Source organism: Dipodomys spectabilis, unplaced genomic scaffold, assembly GCF_019054845.1.
Source record: "Dipodomys spectabilis isolate Male_0828 unplaced genomic scaffold, ASM1905484v1 ptg000242l, whole genome shotgun sequence".
Classification (NCBI taxonomy): Eukaryota; Metazoa; Chordata; class Mammalia; order Rodentia; family Heteromyidae; genus Dipodomys; species Dipodomys spectabilis.
The window spans coordinates 5,887,883-5,910,449 of NW_024870919.1; the positions used below are offsets into that span (position 1 = coordinate 5,887,883).

A 22,567-nucleotide genomic window follows, 5' to 3' on the forward strand; every position below is an offset into this window, starting at 1 on the left:
ATCTTGAGGTTCATTTCACCTAACATCAACATATCTGACCTTTTCTGCTTGTTTCAGACATGTCCCACCCCCACGGTATATCCCCTGCTTTCACTGTATTTGATGAGGAGGAGGGGAATAGCAAAAATAAACCGTTTAAATAGGGATACAGGTCGACCCATTGCAACAATGAGATGTAAAAGTCGTTATGTCAAAAAACAAGCTTTACAAACTTTAGCCCCGGGGGGATGGGGGGCGGTGTGAAACGGGATGGGTTGGAAGAGGAAACAAAGGAGAAGGCAACAATGCTTGATAAGAAACGTACTCATTACCTTGCCCATGTAATTGTAATTGTACGGTATTTTCACAAAAAAAATAATTATTTAATTAAAAATAATTTTTTAAAAGCCAGCCTTGGGAAGAAAGTTTGTGAGACACATCTCAATTAATCATAAACACTCATCACAACACACACACAAAGCCAGAAGTGGAGTTGTGACTCAAATATTAGAGCAATATCCTTGAGGGGGGAAAAAAACAACTAAGGGATAGGTCTTGGTTTTTTTTGTCGGTTGTGGGGCCTGAAATCTGGTCCTGGGTGCTGTCCCTCAGCTTTTCATCTCAAGGCTAGCACTCTACCACGTGAGCCACTTCTGAATTTTTCTCCTTATGTGGTGCTGAGGAATCGTACCCAGGGCCTCATGTGTGGAAGGCATGCATTCTAGCACTGAGCCACCTTCCCAGCCCAGGGATAGGTCTTGAGTTCAAATCACAAGAACAACACACACACACTCACACACAAAATATTAATGTTTAAATTCTTATTTTAGTTTCAAGAAATAAACAATATCATGAACAGTAGTATTTTTTACATATCCTGCAACTTTGGTGAGTTGCTTTTAGTAAAAGTTTTCTTAGATTAAACATAGGTTATTAAAATTAAAATTAATCAAGTATATTTATAATTACTCATAACATCTTGTTGTACAAGAGTTGGTATTTTTTCTGTAGCCATAAGAAATATTCTGAGGGGCGGCTGGGAAGGTGGTTCAGTGGTAGAGTGCTTGCCTTGCATGCCTGAGGCCCTGGGTTCAATTCCTCAGCACCACGTAAGAAAAAAAAAGCTGGAAGTGGCGCTGTGGCTCAAGTGGTAGAGCGCTAGCCTTGAGCTGAAGAGCTGAGGGACAGCGCCCAGGCCCAGAGTTCAGGCCCCACGACCGGACCTCCCCCCCAAAAAAAGAAATATTCTGAGTAAAAAAAGAAAGGAAGAATAGAAGAAAATGAAAGAAAGAAAAAGAGAAAGAAAGAAAAGAGAGAAAGAGAGATAGGTATGGAAGGAGGGAACGAGGAAGGAAAGAAGAAAGAAGGAAGGAAGGAAAAAAGGAAGGAATGAAGGAACAAAGGAAGGAAGGGAGGAAGGAAGGGACAAAAACAATTTAATCTATAAAATCTGCTATTTAGCCCAAAATAAACTTCATGTAATTAACCCTAGTAAATGCAAGTTTGCAATTTTCCTTTCTCTGCCTGTTCCGCATGCATGAATGAAACCAACAAAAGAAGGATCAGAAATAACCAGGTGAATCTGTTTGCATCTATAGTAAATATATATACAAATCTTTTTCTCATTTTTAACATCATCAAATAACTATTTGCAAACAATTTACATTTAGTTATAAATATTCAAATATTTGAGGTAACCAAAGGATGTCAATATATTATAGAATATGAGTACTAGTAATAAGAGTGCTATTAATATTTATTAATTTATTATTATTGATATTCATTTAATATTACAGTCTTCATGTTATATTAATTATAAAATTTTTATTTTGTATTTTATCAGAGAAATTAGCATCCTCTGATTTTTTCGTCTGTGAGAGTCTACTAGCAGACCGTAATTAAAATCAAAGGAGATCTTTATTTGTTGGCTCAAACGAATATTTCTGAAAGCAATTAACTCATCAGAGATTGTTCAAATACTTCATAAGGGCCTTCAAAAGGCTGTACCATGTTTACATGGTTACCTGTGATGTGATTCAAGAGCCACTAAACAATCTTACTTCACTTTGCCATCAGTATAATTATTCATTCACATAATTCACATGTTATAAGCTTGTCCTTAAGTTATTATCTTCTATGAAATAATATCCAAATGATATATCACACTGAATTAAAGAAAAAGTTTCAAAGAGTATTGGATAATGTAACTTCTTCCAGATACACATGTTGAAATTCTATTCCCCTGTCTGGTGGCACACACTTAAATTCCTAGTGGTATTGGAGTATTGAACCCAAAACACTATACTTGTGAAATAGCATCTCCATTACTGCCATACCTGCAGATTGTAGATGGATTGCTTATTTTGAGGTAGTATCACTATGCCTGGGCCTGATTGGACTGCAGTCCTACTAAAACAAGCATAAATCATTGCACCCAGCAAATGGTTAGTTTCTGAAACTTCTTTTTTTGTCTAGGCTTCCCTGGAACTGGAATTCTCTAATTGTTGATGCCCAAGTAGATAACATTACAGGTTTGAGCCACTTTATCCACTAAGCTATACAATTTCAAAATGTCTTGATATTGCCTATATTTGTGCTTAACATATATAGTTAACCTTAATTTTCTCCCTCTTAAGTTTAGTACTCTTGAGCTGAAAACATTGGCTTTCTTGATATACATGGCTTTGTTTTGGATGGAATCACATGACAATAAAAAAAATCTCCCAAAAGTTTATTTCAAAAATCATGGAAAAGAAGGCTTCAGGTTGGAAAAATATTGATCCTTAAGTTCTAAATGCAATACATTTATAGTGTTAGTCAATGCTTTCCTAATTATGAGAAGGAAGGTAGAAATGTGAAAGATGTTAGATATAATTTGATAACCTTCTAGTTCTCCATAGAAATTCTGTAGTCGCCACTTCATGTTATCTTCCTTCCTTAAAGCTTGCTTTAAAACCCTCTGGGTGGATATTGGCTGGACTGATTGGTAATCTTCTCCAGGAAATGAAGCTGATTTTAGAAGGCTGATGGTGTAGTAAATAAAGGAATGATGAGAATGAGCACAGATATTGTCACAAAATGAGCAGACCTCCATTATATAATTTGCAAATATCTTTAGTATGTCTTAATTTTTATGTTGTAGTAGGAGCATCTATACAATGCTGAGAATTAGAATTCTACAAAATATACAATGAGAATTGGAATTCTACAAAATATGAAACATTGTTAGGTAAGGGTTGTTCAAGGATGTAATCTTAGCTAGGTAAGAGATTGAGATCTGAAGATTACAGTGTGAAGACAGCTTGGAGTAGGAATGATCATTCCATACTTAATTCCAATTAACCACCAAGGGAAATGGATTTCTAGGTCAAATGGTATGTAGAGCACTGGCCTTCAACATAAAAGCACCATCCAGGCCCTGAGTTTAAGCCCTGGGATCAACAGAAACAAAAACACAAAATACAACATAGAGTTAGATATTTTATAATGAAGCATACTCTAATGTACTCTTCAGTGTTAGAAAGACTAAACTTCCGTGTTAGCTTTATAACCTACCACAATAAGTGTTATTGTTCATTTATTAAGCAGGAAGGCTTTAGAACTTTGAAGGTTTCAGTGTATGTTCAGTTGGTTTTATTGATTTTGGGGCCTGTGACAAGACAATGTCAAGGTGGGGAGTATGTCAAAGAGAAATGTTTTGACCTAGAATGATTAGAAGATAAAAGAAGAAAGTAGATGAGAATCTAGTTCTCATGTGTTTCACTCTAAAGAATTTAATCTCCAGAAGAACTATTCAGGTATTCTCCACAGTCTGGGAGGAAATAGAAAGTCATTTTTCTTTAACACGTAGGTCTTTCTGGGGCATTCTAAAAGCAATTGGCCATATCTTCACCATTGATAATGACTTGTCCAGGGGTGGAAGCAACTAGATATTTCTATAAATTCTAATCAGATCTCAGTAGACTAAATATTTTATGGAATTCCTATTAAAATATTTTCTTGCAGTCTTCATACAACATATGTGTTTATCTGTGTGTTTGTATGTGTGTATGAATAAACGAATACAACAATGTAGAGGATAAAAGTATTAGTATGGCCTTTTGTTTTTCTTCTCAAACCATGAAAGCCTGCCACAATCCCAATCAAATCCCATCCAAGATTCAAACATCAATGCTGTACCAAAAGTTTTTCATGCAAACCCTAGTACATCCACCTCATTTAAGATGGCTATGGTATATGAACATTTAAAGTCTTATAATTATGTTGTCATCAAGGAAACAATGTACAATATTTCTTTTAAAAATACCTAGATTTTAGAACATTATCCAGAAAATTAAAGGAATTAATTATGGTATTAATTTAAATATTTAGTCACATAAATGGGTATTCTATATCCACAGAGGCCTATTAAACCACATGATTGAAAACCTCATCTATTACCAACTTCCATGAAGACAGTTCTTGCTGAAAATAAACGGGATGTGGTAAACAAATAAAAATGTATGCCACTAACAAATGCTGCTGTTCTAAAGACTGGAAGTGACAGAGCAATTAATGCCTATGAACAGCAGGTTCTAAGTAGTGGAATGTGATTACACCCTAAGTTGAAAAATCCACAGATATTTCAGGTTGTGCGTCGTTGTTGACATTTATGAGTTATATTTTGGAAAGCACAGTGAATGAAAGCACGTTGTTTGTAAAACTTTGCTGGCTGATAGAAACTTATTGAAATGTATCAAATGAGAAGACTGACAATATGGTGGATAAGATGTGGTATGCAGCTTTAAATACAGACTGAAGCAAACCAAAGAATTGGAATTATTTTTTTCCTTAACAAATACTTTCTGGGTATATTGGGCTATACAGTATAATGATGAAATAATCATGTCTGTGGAAAAGTAAGGAAAAAACACTGTCACCTTTTGAATTTCTTTTTAAAGTGAATCTTAAATGAGAAAGATGAAGAAAATTTAAATGCGTTAATAAAATATTATCAAGTATTAGTTTAATTTTTGATTAAAAGTTAAAACAAACTGACAGACTATTAGTCCTGGCACATGTTTTCTTTTGTTCTTGTTTTTTTAGGGGGGGTATATATATTTTTTTCAGAAAGTCATCCTTGTCTTAACCATTTCCCATAAAATTTATGCTGTCATAGGATCAGAGGTTTTTTTTGGCTAAATTAAAATAATAGCAGGCTCATTTTATGCCAACACAATATATAAACACCAATGACATTTTTCACTGAACAACCACTCATAAAAAATCATAAAATAATAAAGTGAAAATCCATGTCAATATTTTTGTCGGTCATGGGGCTTGAATTCTGGGCCTGGGAATTGTCCATCAGTTCTTCAGCTCAATGCTACCACTGTACCACTTGGGCCACAGTGCCATTTCTTGTTTTTAGGTTGTTTATTGGAGATAAGAATCTCACAGACTTTTCTGCTCAGGCTGGCTTTGAACCACGATCCTCAGATCTCAGAATCCTGAGTAGCTAGGATTACAGTCACCAAAGCTCAAATCCAAGTCCATTTTTTAAAAAGCAAGCTTATTGAAACTTCTGGCTTTTTCCAATAAACAATCTTATTTTTTCAATATTAGTTTATAACTATGAGTTACTTTTAGATGTAACTGTGAATTTTTTAATAGAATCAAATATAATTCTTACCATTACTCTGTATTTCACAAAAATCCACTGTAATGGATTTTCACCAAAGTCAATTATTACATACTATCACACACACTATTGTTATTACATTCTATATTGCATATAGTGTGAAGTGAAAATAATTTCGACAATTTCATATAAATTTTAGGTGCTATTTTAACATTACAAATTCACATGTGTGGTTTTAACTAAGGAAAAAATTTAGAGTTAAAAATAAAATATGAATGGGAAGGGATGGGAAGGGGAAACAAAGGAGGAGGCTACAATGCTTGATAAGAAATATACTCATAATCTTGCCCATGTAATTGCAACCCCTCTGTACAGTATTTTCACAATAAAAAAAAGAAATGCAAAAAAAAACAAATATGAATGTTTAGTGTGTCCCAATTAAACCAAAAATTCTGAGTTCATCCACATAAAATTATTTTCTTTCCACTAAAGAATTTGAAGTATTACCATTGAAAATAGTTCGGCAAGAGGAGGCAAAATTCAAATCACGTCAAACAACGTCTCTGTTATTTTGCTAATCCCTCCACTTAGAAGATCTCCCTATTCCCAGTTGTCACAAAAATTGAAGTATCTCTTAGAATTCTATTTGGAAAACTTCTATATCATTGATTCTTTTTGTATTTTCTATTATATGAAACAAAATATAGACACAAAACAATTGAAATAAAATACACACATATGTTGAAGTCATCACAGCTGGAAAACAACCAGCAAATTGGAACTTCACCAGGAACAAAAAGATATTGTGCCCACTTTATTTTTTTAAGTACAAAACCTTCAAATACATGTTAATTTGAGTAGAACTATAAGGATAACTGTCTCTCAGAAATAAGGTTGTGCTAATTTGTAATTAAATTCATCTGGATGAACCTAATATAGCAAGTCCCTTGAATGAATCAAATTGTTTAAAACAAATGTAACTGTATGTGAAGCAAGATCTGTACATATTTAAAAGAAAAATTGCTACAGTATCAAATCACAAAAATCATGACATACTTAAAAATTTCAGAAATGCAATTACTAAGTCCAAAATATCCATAATGAGAACTAAATACTACTGACTTATCAAGAACAAAATATGCAAAGAATCTGAGCAGTGTACATGAAGTACATAATTTAAAACTACTCCAAATTACACTGCTTTTAGAAGACTGAATATGTGTTATCTAAAGGAAAATTCAGCACATTATATAAATGAAATTAAAAATCTCATGAAAAGAGAGAATTGAAAATAATATTTTAATAAATGGTGGTCAAAATCTAGTACTGACAAAATTTCATACCTATTTAGTTAGATTCAAAAAAGACCCAAGTTACTCAAGCTGATTTAAAACTTTGGCAAAATAGAAGAATACAACTGTAACATTATTATGGATGTTGACTCTGGCATGGAATTAATTTCCTCTTTAATCTGACAAATTAAAATATCAAAGAACATAACTTCTCCAACTAAATATCAGACCTAACTAAACATACAACCAGAAAAGTCATCATGAAAGCCATATTGCAGCTGGGGTAAAAGAAAAATCAGTCATACTGATTCTCTATTTATTTTAAACGTTGTTTTTTTTTTTATAAATTATTTCCTTTATCTTGCATTTTTCAAACATTGTGTTAAATGCTGTATATCTTGGTAACTAAATTTGGATGCCTCCTTAAATTTTGAGTAAAATATCTCACTTTAGTTCCTAACCCATGAAATGAGGTTGTTTGAAAACAAATGCTAATAACCACTGTTTATAATACACAAGATCTCATAAGCATGTTTTCAGGAAGCATAGGTTAACATTTTGATATTGTGGTCACGTGACTGATGAGGTCTATCTGCATGAGTATAGTTGTACATAGATTCCTCAGCCTAAATTTAGCCACTGTTAAAAAATGTTTATATCTCTATCTTTCACCCATCAGAGATGAAACCTGAGTATAAAGTCTAAGGAAAATGATAAGGTAAGAATTTAGCTTTTCTGGATATAAAGTAAACAAAAATGCAGCATAAACTAACTCATTGTTTTAAAGTCAACCTATGTCTCTAAAACATGTTAACAAATTCCCTACAATGTGTAGCATTCTCAAGAAGGGAATCGGGAATGTGAGAAGAGGACTAAGCAAGTATTGTTTTCAAATATACATAATTTGGGTTTACCTCTTTTTTTCGTTAGAGGCATTTTTGATAAAACTGTTTGAATAATTGATTTCCTGTTCAGGTATAATATATCCTAGTTGCATATACCAAACTACATTCAGAAAATGGCATATAGTAATTAAGTAAAGACTACTTATTCAATAAATAGCAAAAAGTATATACCTATAGGGTAATATTTGAACAGTGCATTGGAATTATTCTAATACAATAATTAATTTAACAATTTCATATTGACATTAATTAACTAGAGTATCTTTATGCTAATTGGACAAGATTGTCTTTCTAAATGAGCAAAACCTATTTCTCCTTTTACTTTTTCAGGGAAATATGTGAACAAAAAATGGAAAATAACATATGACTGTACAACAACTCTAATGCATTTTTGACTTTTTATTAGCAAATGTTAATTTCACAAAGTATTTTATTGTGTTATACACATACATCCCTATAATGTAGCTTGCTAAATTTTTTCCTTTTATAAATTTCATTATCTTATTTTTATACTTATGTTTTATTATGTCATTATACTAACCTAGGAAATTTTTGAACATATTTACTCCACAATGTTTCTCTTCATCTTCTCTCTTACATTTTTTTCCAAATTTAATCAGTTTCCATCTTTTACATCTGGGTCATTCATTTTTCTTTCTTGGACTAGAGTCTGCATATGAGAAATCTAGTATTTGTTTTTCACAATAAGACTTATTGCATAAAAGTTCCAGTTCTATCTATTTTCTTGAAGATGATATGATTTCACTATTCTTTGTGGCTAAATAGTATATCATTGTGTATATATGTATATATGTATGTATATATATTACACTTTCTTTCTTCAATGAGTGATTAAGAAACATGTAGGTTAATTCTGTAGTTACTTATATTTTTTATGTGGGAGAAGGAAAGGTGGAAATAATGATGTTTGGAATGAGAAACATGCTCTTTAAGCAGACACTCTTGTATTTAAAACATCTTCTTAGCTGCTCTTTCATCAGTATTACATAATGCATTGAATTAAAAAAATAAAATTTAATTACATTGGCAAAGGTGTTCTTTTTCAGTATCTATATTATTTTTTACTACAGTGTTACATTTAGTATGTCATGTGAGTATGGGGATGTATGTGAGCATGAAAATCTTGGCATGTTTGTATATGTAGTTGACTCAAAGGAAACTGAATTTTTGTGAGATACAGGATTCAAATAAAAATTTGAGACCTGTAAGTTGCTAAATTGATATATCTGTCCAGTTTGTGGAGTGTGATTTCAAGATCACATTTTGGTAGGTTTCATACCAAGTAAGTAGATGTTTCTAATCAAAAATCATAAGGAATAAAACAACAACTCTGTTTCATAATCATTCAGTCTTAGTACTTCAGACATTGTATTAATTGGAAAAAAATAATTGAAAGTATGATGGGTCAGTAGTTAGCCTTTAGACACTACATTTTCCCCAAAAACTTCAGATGTACTCTTTGGATATTAATTACAAATATATTTATCAACATACAGATATAATATGAGCTTATATATGTAAATATATGTATATATTATAAATATGTCAATTATTTAGTTATATTTTAAATGTGCATCATAAATATTGATTTATATATAAATGTAATTTATCTCATCATATATGCATATCTACATATATACATTTTTCCTTTTTTTTGGTCAGTCCTGGGGCTTGAAATCTGGGCTTGAGTGCTGTTCCTGTACTCTTCAGCTCAATGTAAGAACTCTACTGCTGGAGACATAGCGCCACTTCCAGTTTTCTGGTGGTTTACTGGAGAGAAATATTTCATGGAAATTCCTGTCTGGGCAGGCATTAAACTATGATCCTCAGATCTCAGCCTCCTGAGTAGCTAAGATTATAGGCATGAGCCATGGGCGCACGGTTAAATTTATATATCTGAGATTTGTTAGTGGAACAAAGGGTACAGAAACTATCATTCTTATCAAGAAAGGACTTCACACTGACAGGTATCATTACAAGAAGAAATACGATAAATATTCACAGTGGCACAAAAATCCCTTAGATGCCTTGCAAGGCAGCATGTTTTTCCATTCACTGCATGTGGTTTGAGCGGATTGCAACCCAAGCGAATGTAGAAGATATTGGACCCTAACAAAACTGACAATTGCATAAACCCAGTCCTCTATGACAGATTTAACAAGGCCTATCTTGGAGATTCTTGTTAGGGACATGATAAAAAATTTATAGTATATTTGTGATTACAGAACAGTTTTACACCTGTCACTAAGCCATTACCTTTATTTAACACAGCCCATTTTTCTCTAACTTATATTTTCTTGGCTCAGGAAACTGTTTTTTGCTTGTGAAAACCTGGCTGTTTACAATATAGAAATGGGTTTTTCATCCTTTTGAAATTACTGTCTGTATAGTGTTCTATGAGATGAGCTTCCTATGATATTTTTTATCATAGGAATAAATTACTCTGATTCAAACTTGGACAACAGCTAGCTTGTTCTCTCTCCTAGGAAACCATCTGTATAGACTTTTTACATGTAAACAGACCCTCATTTACTTACAAAAGTCTGTCAGTGAGTCAAACCTAACTCACCCAAGTGAGGTGAATTCCTCTCTCATGCTTCTTTTACATTAAAAATGGTAAGAACTGTTCAACAATGCATATACTTTTTAATGTGAAGTGTGACTCCTATTTTCCATAATGTGAATCAAGGAGAGGAATCAGTTTAAGATGTGAAAGAGCCTTTCGAAGAGTTTTGGAACTTGAAAATTGTCCTGGGTATTCATTTTTGGAAAAATATCCCTTTTCAAAGACAAATGACTCCTTTTTTTTATATTGTGCAGGTACTGGGATTTGAACTCCTGGCCTTGAGCTCTACCTGGGCTTTAATTCTCTATGTTTAATCTATAGACCTGAGCCACACTTTCACTTCTTCCTTTTACCAAGAGTGGAGAAAAGAATCTCCTAGGTTTATCTACTTGGAATAGCTTCGAATTGCAATTATCAAATTTGAAATGGTTCCAAGCATTCCGTCTAAGGCATATTCAACAACTAGTGAAACTTGTGTTGGCTATAATTATGTATCTTTCTCTATGTGTGCACGTTTATATGTGTATATGTATGTGTGTATTTGTGTGTATGCTAACGTGCAAGTGAACCTACATAAGGGCATATACACACATATATGCATATATAAATGAATATACAAATATAAATATATGTGCATATATATATATATCAGATGTTCAGTGATTCAATCTATAGTTCCTAGCACATTGTCATTCTCACAAAATGTACATGATAAATTGCTCTGCAGATCTGTGATCTATTATGGATATCCTTTGTACTCACTTCCCCCATTAGTTTTTGACCATCCCTGTGAACAACTTCGGTCTACTTTCCATAGGATAGCTTTTTTTCATTACAGGTAGTTACTAACTGATAATAAAAGAAAAAAAGGTTGCTTGTAAAAGGAAAAAAATTCTTGATTATAGCCATTCTACCTGGGGTGAGGTGGTATCTCAATGTTGCTTTGATTTGCATTTCTTTTATGGCTAGAGAGGTTGAGCATTTATTCATGTGACTATTGGCCATCCTTCTTTCACCTTCAGAGAAGTTTCTCTGTAAGTTTTTAGCCCACTTATTTATTGGGTAGTTGTTTCTTTGAAGATTTGTTGTTGGGGGATTTAATTTGTTGATATCCAGGTAGACTTTAGATATGAGACCCTTGTCTGTTGTATGGCTAGTGAGGATTTTCTTCCAATCCGAGGACATTCTATTGATCTTGCTAGCTATGTCCTTTGCCATGCAGAAGCTCTGAAATTTCATGCAATCCCATTTGCCCAAATTTTCTTTGATTTGTTGTTTCTGGGACTCTATTAAGGAAATTTTGGCTTGTGCCAATTAGACCTAGGGTTTCTCCTTTTCCATCCTGTAATGTTTTCAGAGTGTCTGATTTGACTCCAAGGTATTTGATCAATTTGGAGTTGATTCTGGTGCAGAGTGATATATAAGGATCTAGCTATTTTTCTGCAAGTAGTTAACCAATTTTTCCAGCACCATCTACTGAAGAGGCTGTTAGATGTTGGAGGAGATGTGGACAGAAGGGAACCTTACTGCATTGTTGGTGGGAGAGTAAACTTGTTCAACCATGTTGAAAAGCAGTATGGAGGTTCCTCAAAAGACTCTACATAGATCTCCCCTATGACCCAGCAATCCCACTTTTGGGCGTTTCACCAAATGATCACAAATAAAACCACACTAAAGCTACCAGCACAACTATGTTTATTGCAGCATTATTTACCATAGCTAAGACATGAAACCAACCCAGATGCCCCTCAGTAGATGAATGGATCAAGAGAATGTGGTATATATACACAATGGAATTCTATGCCTCCATCAGAAAAAATGACATTGCCCCATTTGTTAGGAAATGGAAAGGCTAGGAAAAAATTCTATTAAGTGAAGTAAGCCAAGCCCAAAGAAACATAGGTTTCATGGTTAAACTTATTTGCAACAACTAGCATATGTCTGAGTCAAGCAGAATAGGTCAGATAGGTTGATGTTAGGGACATGAACCCTAAGATATATATTCAAATGTTTTTAATGCGATTTTTTCTAACATATTTAAAGAATATTTCTTTGTTGCTTTGGATGTCCCTCCCCCACGGTATAACCCCTGCTTTCACTGTATTTGATGTTGATATAATTTGTGGGGGGGTGGGAAAAAACAATTCGTTTAAATAAGGATACGGGTGGACCCATTGCAACACTAATATGTACAAGTACTTATGTCGAAAAATGAACTTTACTACTTTGGTTGGGGGGAGTATTTGATATGGGGGACAAGGAGGATTGGAAGTTCTGGGAAGGAGAAACAAAGGAGGACGCTACAATGCTTGATAGGAAATGTACTCATTATCTTGTCCATGTAATTACAACCCCTCTGTACAGTATTTTCACAATAAAAAAGAAAAAATAATAAAAAGAACAAAATTTTTAAAAATATATAAAATAATCTTGTAGAAGATTAAAAATATAAAAGAAAAATAATTTTAGGTCACAGGTTAAAGTATCTTATCCATTCCAATGATTCCTATGAGATAAAATTTATAGTTGAAGTAAAAGTGAAAAGGAACTCCTAGGTATGTTATTTTACCATTTAGAATGGCAAAGAATAATATCATGTCACTGTCATAACTCTTAAAGAATGCAAGGTTAACCGATGGTTGCTTTCATGTTCCCTCAAAACTAGTAGATCCTGAAGCATAATAGTAGCCCAGCAGAAATTCTAAGTAGCAGACATGGGGCATGGAAGAGAAAGAGAGGAAATGAGACAGAGTGAAAGAGAGAAATATCATAATATTGAAAGTGAATAATAGATAAACAAGAGCTGTATGAGAATATTCATACTGCTATCTTTAGACTCTCTGTGTACATTTGCAGGTATTTGATATTTGTAATCCATCAACATGAAATATAAAGTTATGTTGATAAAAATAAAAGTGACTCAGAAGAAATTATAAATGCAAAAACGATCTTCACAGCAGCAAACTCTCAGAGATATTTCATGACTTTGAAAAGGATAAAGTGGCTGAAGTTACTATAAATTTAGAAGTACAACAATTCACAAAAATAGAAAAAGATATTTATATATTTCCTTATATAACCCAAAGCAAAAGGAAAATGTTGTTTAGATGATTTTTTTAAAAACACAGTCTCTCAAGTGCTAGGAAGTTGGCTCAGTGGTAGAGTGCTTGCCTTTCATGCATGAGGCCCTGGGTTTGATTCCTCAGCACCACATAAGTAGAAAATGATGGAAATGGTGCTCTGCCTCAAGTGTTAGCGCTAGCCTTGCCTGAGGAACAGCACTCAGGCCCCAGAGTTCAAGCCCCATGACAAAAAGTCAAAATAAAACAAAACAAAACAAAACACAGTCTCTCACATTTGTGGCCTCAACTCTGTAATACTGTTGCTTCAACCTAGGGCTAAGATTTTAGTTGTGGACATGTATCAACTCTCCTGATTCAGACTCTACTTGATCATTTTTAATAAATATTTTGTTCTTAATTTTCCTAGTTGTAAATTCACATGCACCTATAAAAAAAATGGTTTGACCACCCCAGTAACATTCTCAAAGTACCTCCTAATGATGACTAATAAAAAGTTGTATTATATAACAAGTATAACAATGCTACAAAGAAAACCAATAATTAAATAATGATTAATAAAATAAAAAACAAAACAATTACCAGTGTTTTTAGTATTTGAAGTGCACTACATATTAGATTTTCTATTTTCTCATATTCCTGTACATTTTAAACCGCCTAAGATTATGATGTTCAACAAGATTTTTATAGGCTATGAATAGTCTTCAAAGTTACACACTAAGGTTATTATGGTTCATCTCATTATTTGTTTATGGCTTATATCATCTCTTGTTCCTCGCTAAAATATAAAGTAAGGAATCCCTAAATTTTAACAAGAACTGTGTAGTCTTACCCCTTCATTCTGCTTCTTCACACAAAGACTTTGCAACTTCTCATTAACAAAGTTTCTATAAATTCTGAAATGTACATACTTAGTACTATATGTCTGCTAACATAAATCTTAAATACATTATAGAAAATTTTATACCTGCCAAACAGTCCTAATTTTGGCATATAATCCTAAAATTAAATAGATATAAAACACTAAAATTTTTAACAACCCTTAACACTTGCTGCTGTGTTCATTATGACATGTGCCTTGTATAGAACAATTGAATTATTTCCCCTACACATCTCTTGAACCGCAAATATCTGGAATTATTTTGTTTTTGACATGTCCATCTTGACATTATTCTTAAATGTGTGCTTATGTAAGAAGTACATGGTTCTAAAATTTCACAATTCTTCTAAACTTACTTTTTGTTGAATTGCCTAGTTTAAGAAAATCAATTACACTTTATATATAAAAAATATTCTGTGCTCAATTCAGCATCACATAAACTAACATTGTAATGATACAATGCGCATGGCCCCTGCGCAAGGATGACAGGCAAATTCCTGAAGCATTCCATAGTTTTACAACAATAGATGCTGGAGGGGATGTGGACAGAAGGTAACCTTACTGCATTCTTGGTGGGAGTGTAAACTTTTTCAACCATTTTGGAAATTAGTATGGAGGTTCCTCAAATGACTCCACATAGATCTCCCCTATGATCCAGAAATCCAACTTTGGGGCATTTACCCAAATGATCACAAACAAGACCATACTAAAACTACCAGCACAACTACATTTATTGCAGCATTATTTAAGATAACTAAGATATGGAACCAACCCCGATGCTCCTCAGCAGAAGAATGGATCAAGAGGATGTGTTTTATATAAACAATGGAATTCTATGCCTCCATCAGAAAGAATGGCATCATCCAATTTGTTAGAAATTGGAAAGATATGGAAAAATATTAAGTGAAGTAAGCCAAATCCAAAAGAACACAGGTCCCATGGTTTCCTAATTTTCAATAACTAATATATGTATAGTATAAGCAGAAAAGGTCAAAAGGTATGTCCATATGACCAGATAGCATAATGTTCCGGGAAATGAAACCCAAGATAGGGATACAAGAATTTTTCTCTTTTTTGCTATTGTTTCTAATGTACTTATAATGTGCAATGTGATTTTTTGTGTCTTTTTATAGGTTCCTCCCCATGCTATAACAACTGTTTTCACTGTATTTGAAGTTGATGCGCCTATATCTTGTATATATGCTCTTCTAATTTGGGGAGAGGAAGGAAAAACAAAATGCCTAAATAGGGATACAGGTTGACCCATTGTAACAATGAGATGCACAAGACACTATGCTGAAAAATGAACGTTACAATTTAGGCAGGGGAAGGGGGAAGGGGTGTGCACTTGTGGAGGTGCGAGGGAAGGAATGGTAGGGGAAAAATAAAGGAGGAGGTAACAATGCTTGTTAGGAATTGTTCTCATTACCTAGCTCATGTAAATATGACACCTGTGTACAGTATTTTTACAATAAAAAGTATAAAACTTTTCTAAGAGGGAGGAGTTTATTTCCTTTATTTTGCTTATATAATATCGTTAACAAAGAAATTAATGCAAAACACTGATATGAAGATATTTAGAATGGATGTATGTGTGTATGTGTGTGTTTGCACACGCGCGCGCAAGTAGCATGCATGTACAGGAAATTGCATTTCTGTTGGCATGCTCAGAATTCGAAATCGCGGCTTCAAGGTCTTGCTAGGCCTTTCCTCTCTAGATTGGTGAGCTACTATATAAGCTACATCTTCATTCTTGGCCCTATGCTAGTTCAATAAATTTTTGAAAAATTATCTCATGAATTTATTTTGCCCTGATTGGGTTCCAACTGTTATCCACAGATCTCAGGCTCCTGAGTAGATGACCGGAGGAGTTAGGATTACAGGTGCGACCATCCATCACAAGGTTTTCAGAATAATTTCAAAAGTAGAAGAAAATTTACTTCACAGGGTCCTGTTTTATCATCTCCTACTTTGAAAGCATTTTGGGTGATTGTATATGAATTTTTTAGGTTTTTGATTCTTAAAAGTCAGTTAATGATAATATTTAAAAGTTTTAGTACTTTTTAAAAAGGAAACTGGAAGTTTCCTCAATTTATAAGCTCAACTCTCTACATGATAACCCAATCTCACCAACACAGTCTGTGTTGAAGACAAAATGTAACAGAAAACAATCACCATGGACATTAATTGCTATGCTATTATTTCTTGGACAATATGAATATTGAATTGAGAATGTAAGAGACTGGAGAGATTTTACCTTCCTTTTGTGTACTGCTAAAAGGCTTTTGGAAACTTTGCCTCATTTCCTTTCTCACTGTATGTCTTTGGGTCATCTACTTAAGGCATTTAATTACAATTTTCCCAACACTAAAATGGTAATAACATTAGCATTATAACAAATATTATCTTAAGAATTAAGGGAAATAAAACTTGTGAAGTACTTAACCTAAACTTCTGTGAAGGAGCTTTGAGTTTAGCCAGCAGTTTTTTTAAAATACTAAATAGAATGCAATAAGCATTACAAAAACCATTACATGTAGTGAGAAACCAGAAGTAATGTTATCTATTGACCATGTTGTGCTTCCAAGGAAACCAGGGTGATAACTTCTTATTCTGTAAATAAAACTGGTTATCTTATATCTTACGTCTTGGTAGTGTAAAAGTATCAGGGAAAGAATAATGAATGAATGTTGTAGACTGAGGTGAAGTCCATATGAAAATGTGAAAAACTGATAAAACATAAAAGTACCTTCGCGATATGTTGTGGTTTACATTTTAAGGAAGACCTAGAAGAATGAATTCTCTTTTTGATATCCTAGCATAGGTCCTTAGAAGTAGGAACTCTTTCTTCCTTCTTGTATAGGCATCATCAGATGAGAGGAACTGTATTTTTTTTGTTTGCTTCCTTCCATTTATTCTTCAGTTTGAAATCTGAACTACTTGAGACTGAAAGAGAGCAAGGGAAATTAGACACATAGACTTTGGAAAGAACAATTAACGTAAAATAAATAAAATGCACATAGCCTTGTTAAAGGTCTAACTAAATTGAATTATATGGTCTCAAGCATTAACAGAAAATGATTTAAGCAATATCATTTTATTGAAAATTGAAAAATGTTAGGAGTGGCTTAATATTTTTCTATCTACTACCTTGAATTAATTACTGATTTTGTATGGAGAGATTAAAGATGAGATTAACAAGAAACTTGATTAAAATTGGACAAAAGTTCTGAATAGACATCTTTTCCCTAAAGCCCTGAAAATTGCCAGTGGGCTAACAAAGTTGTGTTTAATACAACTTCTATGCTGACTTAATGGTTTGTGAACTGAAATATTAGAGAAATGTAATTCAAAATTACTATGATAAGGAGTTCTGGGAAGATGGCGGAGGAGAAGCTGGAGGCTAAACAAGCTCTCGCAGAGAAAAGAGTTTTATTTTATTTTTTTCAAATTTAATTTTTTTTGTGAACATACTGTACAGAGGGGTTACAATTACATGGGCAGGATAATGTGTACATTTCTTATCAAGCATTGCAGCCTCCTCCTTTGTTTACCCTTCACATCCCTTCCCAATCTCCCCCCTCCCCTCCCACCCAATCCTCCCCCCTCCCCCCCACACCAACGTTGTAAAGCTCGTTTTCTACATGACAACTTGTACTTCTCATTGTTGCAACAGGTCCACCTGTATCCTTAAACGACTTGTTTTTCCCCATCTCCTCCACAAGTTATACTGACATAAAATATAGTGAAAGCAGGGGTTATACTGTGGGGGAGGGACTTACAAAGCAACAAAGAAATAATCTTATAAATGCATTAGAAACAAATGCATGAAATAAAAAAACATTAAAATACCTATCTAAGGGTTCATTTTCCTAACATCACATTATCTGAGCTTTTCCGCTTGACTCATACATATACTAGATATTGCAAATAAGGGAAGCCATGGGACCTATGTTTCATTGGGCCTGGCTTACTTCACTTAATATAATTTTTTCCAAGTTTTTCCATTTCCTAACAAATGGGGCAATGTCATTCTATCTGATGGAGGCATAGAATTCCATTGTGTATATATACCACATTTTCTTGATCCATTCATCTACTGAGGGGCATCTGGGTTGGTTCCATATCTTAGCTATGGTAAATAATGCTGCAATAAACATAGTTGTGCTGGTCGCTTTAGTGTGGTCTTGTTTTTAAACATTTGGGTAAATGCCCAAAAGTGGGATTGCTGGGTCATAGGGGAGGTCTATGTGAAGTCTTTTCACGAACCTTCATACTGCTTTCCAAAGTAGTTGAACAAGTTTACACTCCCACCAACAATGCAGTAAGGTTCCCTTCTGTCCACATCCCCTCCTACATCTGTTGTTGTTAGAGTTCTTGATTATAGCCATTCTAACTTGGATGAGGTGGTATCTCAATGTTGTTTTGATTTGCATTTCTTTTATGGCTAGGGAGATTGAGCATTTTTCTTCCTGTGTCAATTGGCCATCCTTCTTTCTTCTTCAGAGAAGTTTCTCTTCAAGTCTTTAGCCCACTTATTTATTGGGCAGTTGTTTCTTTGAGGATTTGTTATTGGGGGATTTAATTTTTTGAGTTCCAAGTATATTTTAGATATGAGACCTTTGTCTGTTGTATGGCTAGTGAAGATCTTCTCCCAATCTGTATGCTTTCTGTTGATCTTGCTAGCTATGTCCTTTGCCATGCAGAAGTTCTGCAACTTCATACAATCCCATTTGTCCAACCTTTCTTTCTGGGAAGATGGCAGAGGAGAAGCTGGAATCTAAACAAGCTCTCGCATAGAAAGCAGTTTTAGAGTTCCAGTGAACATTCCTAAGCCAGAGAATCACACCAAGTGTGCCATCACAGGACAGAGAGTCAGGCCAGAGAGAGAAAGGAGTTTTAGAGTTCCAGCGAACAGACTTAAGCCAGAGAATCACACCAAGTGTACCATCACAGTTCAGAGAGTTAGGCCAGAGAGGGAAAATCCAGGCAAGGAGACAGATCTGAGCACTTGCTAGCAGCCGCCACTGCAGGCTACAGTGGTGGTGGAGGTGGCAATAGCCGCCATACCTGCAACATAGAGAGTCCAGGACAAAGGAGCCAGACATGGCGCGCGAGTGTATTCTACTGAATACCAACAAGAACCGACAAGGAGCAGACATCTTCATCCTGCAGTTCACAGACCAGAGATGACCCAGGAACCAAAATGCGGTGTGAGTAGAAGCCTAACGTCCTCACTCCTTCTCAGGGAGCAGAGGAGGGAAGGCCACCCCTCCCCGCCATTACAGGAGATCTCCATGTTTGATACTGACAAAGCTTGGTTGACCAGCTAGCTCAAACACAGGCCTTGGAAGAAAACTAGAGTCATTTAGCAGGTCAGAAGATCCTAAAGTGACATGGCAAACTCAGCCCCATCCAGGGAAAAGTCACCCAGCTCGGGCCGCCAGCCCCAGGAGTGGGTTTCTTCACTGGGTAATCAGAGCCAGAGGCTGCCCCTCTCTTTAGCAGCATGGACAATCCATTGAAATTCAGTAAACATAAACCCTGAGAGTGGCTCGAGGCTGGGCTCTGTGAGTCTCTCACAAAGTCTCCTCAGGGAAAAGGTACTGTTTGCTGAAAGGCCTCAACTCTACCCAGAACCTAGCCTCATCAGAGCATCTACAAACATGAGGAAAAAGCCATCTCCCTCTTTTGTGATACTCAAAGCAGATCTCCCTCCCATTGAACTAGCCAGGGGAGAGGATCACAAAATATTTTGTACAGCATAGCATTTTTCTGCCTGTTCAAACAAACTGCTTAAGAAACCAACTAAGCCACAGGAAAATCAAATACCACAAGCAGACCAGAGACTCCAACAAGAGGCTTGTTATGGACACAAGGGATATAAAAGATCTTCCCACCACTCCCCAAAAAATCAAAGAACTTGTTTTTTCTCTGTTTCTTCTTCTTCTTCTTTTTTTTTTTTTTTTTGGTTCCTTTTATAAAAATATTTTTCTTCTAAAACTTTTTTTTTAATTTTTAATTTTTACCATTTTGAAAAAAAATTCTATACTAGTAACTTTTTTCTCTTCCTCTTATAATTTTTATTTTAGGGGTATATGTGTGTGTGCGTTTTTCTTTCTTTTTTGTTCTTTCTTTTCAAAAAATATTTTTGTTTTTTGTTTAGCTCTACTGAATGTCTGATTTTTTTCTTTTTTGCTCATTTTTTTCACCTTTTCTGCTCTTTTGCTCTTCTTTGTGTGACTTAATTGTTGTTCTGCACATCCTCAGATATACCCATAGTCGATTATTAGACTTTATCCCCCATTGTGTACATATTTAATCCACAAATTTATTACTCAATTCAAAGCCTCTTAGACTTAAATTCCTAGCAGTATTACCTCTTTATACCTATATAATATTTTAAGTATTTTTATTTTTAAGGTTTTCATGTCTCCTTTATATCCCTCCCATTCTCTCATTATACCCATGTTCTTCTCTGAATATTTCATTTTCAATCAGCATATTTTTAATCATTACACTTTTTATTTTTTGATTTTTGCTTTTCTATTTTTTCTTGTGTCTTTTTTCTCTTTCTCTTTCTTCTTTTTTTTCTCTCTCTACTTTTATCCTATCCAACCTCTTTCCCACTTTGCGATTAGGACTTAGTTAAGTAAACTCTCCCTGTTCCTTCCCATATTTCTCTTTTCCTATTTTTACCCACATGTCTCCCTAAAATTAATAATTTCTGGTTTTCCAAATTCTACTTTGCGGTTTGTAGCCCATTATTATATAGTTGTTTGATGTTGAATAGGTATATCTGTTGAACTTCACTGTATCTGCAGACTTTTGATTGTGGATCTACAGACTTTGGTTGATGCTTGCCTTAAGATAGTTTTCTAGCACAAAACTGGTGTTACTTTCATCCCAAATGGGCAGAGTAAGCCGAAAAAACACAAGAAAAATGGCAAGTCCGGGTAGCTCAAATCCCACTCATGACAATCATGGGACAGGACAGATAATGAATAATCCAGAGAAGAGTTCCCAAATAGCTCTACAAACACTACTGGCAAATATGGTAAATGAAAAGATGGAAAACATACAAAAGGACTTTGTATGAGCGTGATAGAGAGAGAGAGGAGGCAAACGAAAGGTCAATACTGGAAAAGATTGAAAACATACAAAGGAATCTATATGAGCATGATAAGGAGAGAGAGGAGGAAAACCAAAGGTTAATACCAGAATATCATGAGCGTGAGGAAGCTACTCTAAAACTGATACAGGAATTGCATGAGCAGCATGAGAACACTCAAAGAGAACTTCACGAATGGCATGAAAGTGAGGAAGCTAAGCAAAGAGTAATAAAGGAATTGAGAGAGCAGGATGAGAATACACAAAGATCACTAAAGGCATTCATGGAATCCATTAAGGAAGAGCTGAAGGATGTCAGGGAGACCAAGGAAACCATAAACAATCACCTAAGTGATTTGAGAATAAACACTGAACATCAAATTAAGGAAGTAAAGAAGTCCATACAAGATCTAAAACAAAGCTTCAATGAAGAATTTGAAGCCATCAAAGCTGACCAATTAGAAGGAAAAGAAATGAAAAACCAAGTAGAAAGCCTTGAGAGCAGGTTAGACCATGCAGAAGATCGAATCTCGGGGATTGAAGACAGCCTAGAAATTATAGAGAAAGAACATACAACCATCAAAGACAAGTCCAAGAAATATGATAGATCTATCCAACACTTGGAAGACACCATCAGAAGGCCTAACCTAAGGATAATGTGTGTAGAGGACCACCCAGAAACGGAAGTTAATGGTCTAGGAAATTTGTTTAACAGGATCCTAGCAGAGAACATCCCAAACATACAAAAAGATAGGCCTATTCAGATACAAGAAGCTTTTAGAACCCCAAATAGACCAGACCAGAATCTGACATCCCACCATCACATTATAATCCACATAGGATCAACTCAGACCAAGGAAAAGATCCTTAAAGATGTCAGGGAGAAAAGGTTAATCACCTATAAAGGGAAACCAATTAGAATCACCTCAGATTTCTCAGCAGAGACAATCAAAGCAAAAAGAACCTGGAATGATGTATGCCATGCCCTAAAAACAAACAACTATCAACCAAGAATACTGTACCCAGCTAAACTCTCCTTCATAACTGAAGGCCAAATAAAAACCTTCCATAGCAAAGAAAAATTGAAACAATACATCTCCACCAAACCAGCCCT

The 22,567-nt window shown here is 34.5% G+C and overlaps 1 pseudogene; it reads left to right on the forward strand.

Moving 5' to 3' along the window:
• Positions 1-14,759: 14,759 nt before the first annotated feature.
• LOC122124740 lies at positions 14,760-14,860 on the forward strand (annotated as a pseudogene).
• Positions 14,861-22,567: the final 7,707 nt, after the last annotated feature.